The sequence below is a fragment of the Brassica oleracea genome, chromosome C7 (assembly GCF_000695525.1).
Source record: "Brassica oleracea var. oleracea cultivar TO1000 chromosome C7, BOL, whole genome shotgun sequence".
Taxonomy (NCBI): domain Eukaryota; kingdom Viridiplantae; phylum Streptophyta; class Magnoliopsida; order Brassicales; family Brassicaceae; genus Brassica; species Brassica oleracea.
In genome coordinates this window covers 16,891,596-16,899,711 of record NC_027754.1, presented here as the reverse complement: position 1 = coordinate 16,899,711, position 8,116 = coordinate 16,891,596, and positions in this window count along the sequence as shown.

Here is an 8,116-nt window from a genome sequence, read left to right as displayed (position 1 = left end):
GGGTGAAGCAGCGCGGGGACCCTTACCCGCTCGCTTGAAGAAGGAATGTCGTCGAAGGTCCAACGCGGGGAAGGCCACGCGGGTTGGTGCCGATCGTCTTGACCCGAGTCGAGACTTTACCTTAGTCGAATTTTAATGTTTTCAAGGGCTTTTTAGACTTTTTAATCGAAACCATTAGGTTTACCAAAGACATATAAATACTTTTGTAATCCCAAGAGGGGATCTCATCTTGTTTTTCTATCTAATCACAGAGAAATTTTAGGTGAAAGATCTTATCTTGATCATTTTCTCTTGTGATTGCTTGATTATTGGGATCACTAATCATGATTAGCACCAAATCATCATTGATTCTTGGGCTTATCATGAAGAGTAGTGGGACTAAGGGTGATTAAGCTAGATATAAGGTGTTTTAGTATAGATCCATCTTGTTCCTTGCTAGTAGAGTGCTTTTAATGCAACTCTAGAGTTGGCCTCTCTAAAGTTGAGCTCTAGGCATTTCATACCTGAAAGGTGTTTGATGAAATGCCTGAACCAACTCTCCTAAGCTTTTAACATTATTTACCAAAGAGATTTGTTGTTAAAGGTGTTAAGATGACTCGTAGACTTGAGATTAATGATTACTTAGATAACATTCAACCAAAGAGATTTGATGCTTGAGTTATCTTAGTAAATGAACATTCATCTAGAGATAGAGTTTGTTTAGGATGGTGTCTAGGTCTAAGGTAGATAGATTGGTTGAAAGTTAACACCTTTAGACTGAAACTTGATCACCCAAGGTCAATTCCTTTAGCCCATGAGTTCTCTTATCTCATAAAAGAGAAAGCTTTGTCATTTATTGCATTTTAGTAGCATTCTAGTTCAAAAATCATTTCACCAATTGATAGCACTTAGATTAAGCATGGTCTTGCATTCCCTTTGCTTTAGAATCACTTAGAACTGGTTTGACATCCTTTATTCTACAACATTTGATTGAGAGCCTTGAAACTCCTATCATCAGATGTATGCCCAAATACAAACTTAGGCCCAAAACCGTCTCTACATTAGGGTTTTGAGTTTTATCAGATTGTTGGTTTTCTTTTTGCTCTCTGTCTCCAAAGCTTCAGGAAGAGATGATTTCACCTTTTTTTGCTCGCTGGTCTTCAGTTGCCATCAAGCATCTCTGTGCGTTGTCTGTACATTCATTATTCCTCATTTTGTTAGTATTTATCTATATTTAGAGATCTGATGTTTGTCCTCGTTAGTATGACATGCATGTTGGTTTTAAAGAGTTTCTCTGAGTCTCCGGCCATTCAGCAGTGAAGCACGGATCTTATTTTTTTGTTGACAAGTGTTTATGGCAACAACCAATCACATGGAAGTGAGTTTTCTATAGACAACATGAGCACAATACTAACATGTGCTCATGTTGTTTTGAATAATGATAAACACACTAGCTATGTCTCTCTTACAACAAAAAGCTTATGGGGTAATAAATATTCACGTGCCTATGTTATGTTTTCTTAATATTGTGTGAATGTGATTGAATATTGATTTTCATATCTCATTTTGTCTTTGACTTTTGTAGGTTGAAATTACCTTTAAAGATGGTCGAGTCTTTAGAGGATTGGTGACAAAATATTGTTTTAGTTTGGATCTAACTGTTGTTAAGCGCTGAAACTTGAAGATGGAGCTAAACCAAATTTTCCACAACTTGGATTTGGAATATCTAGCAATGTTGGGCAAAGTGATTTTGCCTTAACCTTCGGATCTCCATTATTTCTACACCGATCAGTATCTTTAGGTGTAATAAGTTAAATATAATTTTATAATTTGCTGGATTATTATTCTCAAATAAATTAACTATTTCCTTGCTTTGCAGTTATATTGACAGAACCTCTGAGGAAGCTGACTACTACTGGAAATCATATGTAAAAGGCCAACCACATAGACATTACTTTCAGACTGATTGTACCATAACTAAGATAACCAGAAATTTGATTCTCTGTTTAATAATTCTTTAATAGATAATTGTTTAATTCTCTGTTTTTTCTGTCACGTCTCTAATAGATAACTGTCTAATTCTCTTATTTCTGTCGGTCACATCTCTAATAGATTATTATCTGCCTGTGACATCAAAAGTATTTAATTCTTTATTTGTTATGTCACACCTCTAATAGACAGCATAATAGTCATGAACGAATTTCTTTGCCTACGTAGTCAATTGGTATCACAAATTCTAGACATGGCATAGTGTCCATAAAGGAATCCCAATCACTTTTCCAGTGATATCAACAATTGTCTTGGTTTTTTCCATGTGTGACAGGGAAGCTATGGTGGAGCAATTGTCGATATCACTAGGAAAGTGATTGGAATTCTTTCTGGGCACTATTGGACATGCCAGATCTAGGATTTGTGATATTAATTGACTACGCTAAAGAGTTTGTTCATAACTATTATGCTAGGCATGGAGGTGGGTCCGATGGAGGTGGGCGCTTTCTCTCCGGGAAGGTTTATCTTAACTAACGACTCACTAAGTAATTCTATCTAATAATTTGTTTGAAAAATATCTAAAGCTTGTCGTATATTTTTGGGATCTTATATCATACTTTATGGTTGATAACTCGGTGAAAGTCTTTTGAATTCTTATATAGTTAAAAAACATTTTTTGGACCGCTTAATTCTCTTTATCTCTTTAAGTGGTTTGTGCATGGAATAGGACATTTGTGTAATCCAAAACTTGACAAATGATTTGTCAAGTTAGCAGAGTGTGTGTTCTTACACTTCTTTCAAATTTGTTTGAATTTCACATTTAGGACATTTGTCAAGTTAACAAACTCATTTTACTCCATATGAGACTGAATATTCCGTTCTAAATATTCATACATTGTTACTCCATATATATTTACCACAATTTTATATACCAAATGGGAATTAGAAAGGAATATTCATCTATATTATTTAAATTGAAGTACCTTCTGGAATTGTTTGGAAAAATGGATAGCAGTATAAATGAAAATTATTTGGAAACATGGATAACAATATAAAAAAAGAAGTATAGTGTCATTTTATTAATTTCTTTAGTATAATTACATTAATTGTCTTTCCTTATGGATATCTGAGACCCATTCAGCCTTTGCTGCTGGTAGACAGATTACAGATAATATCATGATAGCTCAGGAGATGTTTCATGCTTTGAGAACTAAACCGGGAGGACGAGTTAAATGAATGGCCATAAAAACTGATATGAGCAAATCATACGATAGAATGGAGTGGTCATTCATTGAGGCAGTCATGAGAAAGATGGGTTTTTCAGAAATATGGATTGAATGGATTATGCGATGCATCACCTCGGTCAAGTATAAAGTCCTCATGAATGGAGAACCAAGGGGAAACATTGTCTCTGGAAGAGGTTTACGGCAAGGAGATCCTTTGTCTCCTTTCATATTTATTCTATGCACGGAAGCGCTCGTTAGCCTTCTTAATCAAGCAGAGAATCAAGGGAAGATAACGGGGATGCGAGTCGCACGTGCTAGCCCCTCGGTATCACACCTTCTCTTTGCTGATGATAGCCTTTTCTTCTGTAAGGCGGAGCCCCGTGAATGCGAAGAAGTTATGAAAGTAGTCAGGAAATATGGGAAAGCATCAGGTCAATGTATTAATTTTGACAAATCCTCATTACTCTTTGGTAAAAGGATTCCAGCGAATGATAGACAGCAGATCAAAAATACTCTGGGTATACAAAACGAAGGCGAAATGGGCTCCTACTTAGGAATCCCATAAGACATCAGTGGATCAAAGTGTAAACTATTTGCTTTCTTAAAGGAGAAGCTCCTACACAGAGTGAATGGCTGGACTGGTAGATGGCTGTCTAAGGGAGGAAAGGAGGTTTAAATTAAATCTATCTTGTTAGCTCTTCCGACCTATGTCATGTCCAGCTTCCTGCTTCCATTGGAGATATGTGAGAACCTAACAAGTGTCATTGCACAATTCTGGTGGAGCTCGAATCCACCAAAAAGAGGAATCTATTGGGTAAAATGGGAAAAAATGTGTGCACCTCGAGAGGAGGGAGCAATTGGCTTCCGCCTGATCCATGAATTTAATCTAGCTCTTCTAGCTAAACAGCTTTGGCGTCTTGTTCAATTTTCGGATTCACTAGTTGCTAGAGTTCTTCGGGGAAACTATTACCGTCTGAGTTCGCCGTTGTGAATTGGCACAGTAGATACCCCATCGTATGTATGGACGAGTATTATGGCCGCGAGGAAGCTATTACTACTGGGCATCAGAAGCAAAGTGCATTCAGGGTATGAAATTAATGTGTGGGAGGATCTTTGGATCCCTTCGACGCCAGCAAGGCCGGCTCGCGCCCGGGCCCAGCAGTAAACCCAAAGATGACCGTTAGCAGTCTTATCAATCCTGATTCAAAGGAGTGAGATGCTCGACTACTGGAACAATATCTAGCTCAAGAGGATATTTCGATGGTTCAGAGTTTGGCCATAAGCTCTACCCATCGACATGATACATTTTGTTGGAGTTACACAAAGAACGGACAATATACTGTTAAGTCAGGATATTTGGTTGCTACAAATTTGATGAGAGATGAGGAGGATATAGAAGTTCTACAACCCAGCATAACCAAACTTCAAGCCTTCGCTTGGAAGGTGAATGCGCCACAAAAGATCTGTCATTTTATATGGCAATTAATTTCAGGAAAGGTAGCAGTAACAAGGAATCTGGTACGCCGTAATATGCGTTGTGATAATTATTGCCCAAGATGTGGAGTGCCAGAAGAAACTGTTACTCATGCTATCTTTGAGTGTCCACCGACCTTACAAGCATGAGAATTATCATCAACACCGTCGAGTTCTCAAATCTTCCATGTACCAAGTATTTATGCTAATATGGACTATCTTTTTTGGAGTAAGAGTTGTATTGTGGAGCCATAAGATGATAGAGATTCCTATCCTTGGATAATTTGGTACATCTGGAAAGCTAGGAACGATAAGTTGTTTAGAGGCATAGACAGAGACCCATTGGAACTAGTCAGGTATGCAGAGAGCGAGTGCCAAGCTTGGTACAATGCAAGAGACACTGCACCGGTTCCGCCACAGGTACATATTGCTGAAGAAACACAAGCCTTAAGCTTGGGTAATATTTGTATGGTGGATGGTTCATGGACCTCCACAGCTCAATTTAGTGGGATGGGATGGGTTTGAAAGGATACCTTGGGGAAGATTCAACTCATGGGGTCAAGGAATTTAAGGAGGCGGAAGACAACTTTACACTCGGAATTGGAAGCGCTACAATGGGCAATGGAGAGTATGATACAACATTCGACCTGTCAGAGGTTTGGGACAGACTGCAAGGATCTGATTGCAATGATAGAACAGCCACAAGCTTGGTCCAACTACTCAACTGAGCTGGAAATCATTCAAACTCTTCGGTTGTATTTTTCGGACTCCAAGATCAGCTACTTTCCAATGACGCAGAATGAGATTGCAGATTCGTTAGCTATGACTGCACATTCTTTTCATAGATCTTTATGTTTTATTGGTTGTTCTATTCCGGTCTGGCTACCCAGACCACCTCAAGTTTGAGTAATAGAATAGTCGTTTGCTGCAAAAAAAAAATTCATTAGTTATATTCCCTGTTCTAAAAATCGGCCGCCTAGGCGCTACGCGTCACTCTTCCGCCCCGATTTATGCCAAATCGGTTTAAAAATCGGATATCCGATTTTTTCCGCCTAGACCGCCTAAATGACCGCCTAGCCGCCTAATCTATTTTTTTATTATTTTATTATTTTTATTTTTTATTTTATTTTAAATAATATTTTTATTTGTTTATTTGATCTAAAATTTTATAAATATCATTTATATTCATAATTTTGATGAAAATTACACTATATTAAGTTTATATATTCTATTTGTGTGTTTTATACAATCTTAAACATGAAAATGTATTAATGTTATACACAATTAAAGATTAACATGTTTTATAACATAGTAAACCATCTAAAAATTCCACCAGCATAATTTCCAATTAATCTCCGATTTTCTCTTTAGGCGCTAGGCCCAACCCGACCGTCCGACTAGCGCCTAGCGCGTTCCCGAACAGGGGTTATATTACCTTAACAATATATCACATCATTAATTATATTACCATAATAATAATAATGCAGTAAAATAACTAGGTTTTGCATATGATTATTTTTTTTATTTTTTTTTAGTTTCAATCGGTGAAAAATTACGTAGCCAACAACATAATTCAAAGACATTTTTTGTGAATAAAATAATAACTTAAATCAAAATAATAATAAAAAATTACATTTATTGTTCCTTAATTTTTCACTCCATATAATTATTTTACTAAATAAAACAATCTTTATATTTCGCTTAATTTAGCCAAACACATAGAAAAAATAATTTTTATTATTTTATAAAATCAGTTAGACATGAACATTGGCTATCCATTTATGTATGGGTTGTTCATTTCGAGTATAGTTTTTTTTTTTAAATTAGGTCTCGCTTGAATATTATAAATTTATGTGTGGGTTTTGAGTTGGATACTTCTGGGTCTGGATGAATTTGGTTCTGATGCATAGGAACCTAAAAATATCAAAATAACAAATTTATCTGAAACAGGTTCGGGCATTTATATCAAAAATAACCATATTACACTACTCGGGTCTAGGTCTTTTAAATATAATTAGCTATATTACAACACATCTAAAATAATTATGAAAACAAATATTAATGTATAAATATGTAAAAACCAATAACTGTACGGATGCACGGATAATCCGTAGTACTTTCATTATGGCATATACTTCAAGATTATCTGATGTGGTTTGGCGATATCTTATGTTTAATTGTTTCTTTGTTTTGCTTTTGATTTCATATACTATGTTAATTTTTCAAGAGATTTATTATGTGTTGTCCAATTTCATATCTTGATTTTCAAAGTTATATCTGACCTGTGAAGTCTCTAATGTATCTAGGTCCAGCTTGAATAGCTTATATATCTGACCTGTGAAGTCTCTAATGTATCAAAGTTATATCTGACCTGTGAAGTTTCTTTGGACCTTGGGGGTTTCTCTCTGGATTCGGTCGCCATAATCATATCCACACTGGTTTGCTCCAAGAGACAAAGATGGATCACAAGTACGCTGGGAATCTTTCACCTTCTGGTCCTTTGATCTCAAATGGTGGTGGCATTGAGACGTTATCAGGATCAGAGTTTCTCTGGGGAAGTCCTAACTCACGCTCTGAAACCTTCCAACTCTTTTGTTTGGTCAACATCATCCAGTGGCATTCCGTACTCCTCAGCTCCTGTACACCGGTCTGTTCCATCTTCGCATCATCATCTCAACGTTGGGTCTGCACCATCTGGTGTTCCTCTTGGAAAGCATTTTGGATTCTTCCCAGAGTCTTCAAAGGACACTATGTTAGTGGAATTGGTCTCAACGGTGGAAGCTAAGAGTGTGGATCTCCTTGACGCTGAGCTCAATGATGATGGTGATGATGGTTGAGAGAAGGGTGACACAAGAGTAAAGAGGATGTCTGGTACTAATTTTTAGCCGTATATATAGGTGAAAGGCGGAGTTAACTGATGCAGAACCCTGCAAAGTATTGTTTTTGGTTTGCAGGTTTTATATGCTACAACAAAAAATTACTACTCCTCTCTGTTTGAAAATTAAACTGGTTATGAGAAAAAAAAAAACAAAAATCCTAAGATGCATTTGGAGACAATTGGATCATTTGGAGACTATTACATTAACGTACCAACGCAAAGGTTCTGTAAGGTCTTCAAATCATTGAGAATTGTTTAAGAATAAGTACCATGTCTCAATTGGATAAGATGCAAATAATAAGGAGACATTAAACTGCCAAAGAATCTACCTTTTGTCTTCTGTAAGAACATCTTTATAAAGACTCTTGAAAATTTGGACATTACTTTCTACATGTACAAAGAACAAAGGCAAGAATATTGGGTTTTATAATATTGCCTTGAACTTCAAGCTATCAACTTTACAACTCTCTAATAAACCATTATTTTATTACCGGCAGCCTTAACAAGAAAAGAACAATGCATGTTAGTTTATAAAGTAGCTTCACATACCTTGTTCCAAACATAAGAAGAA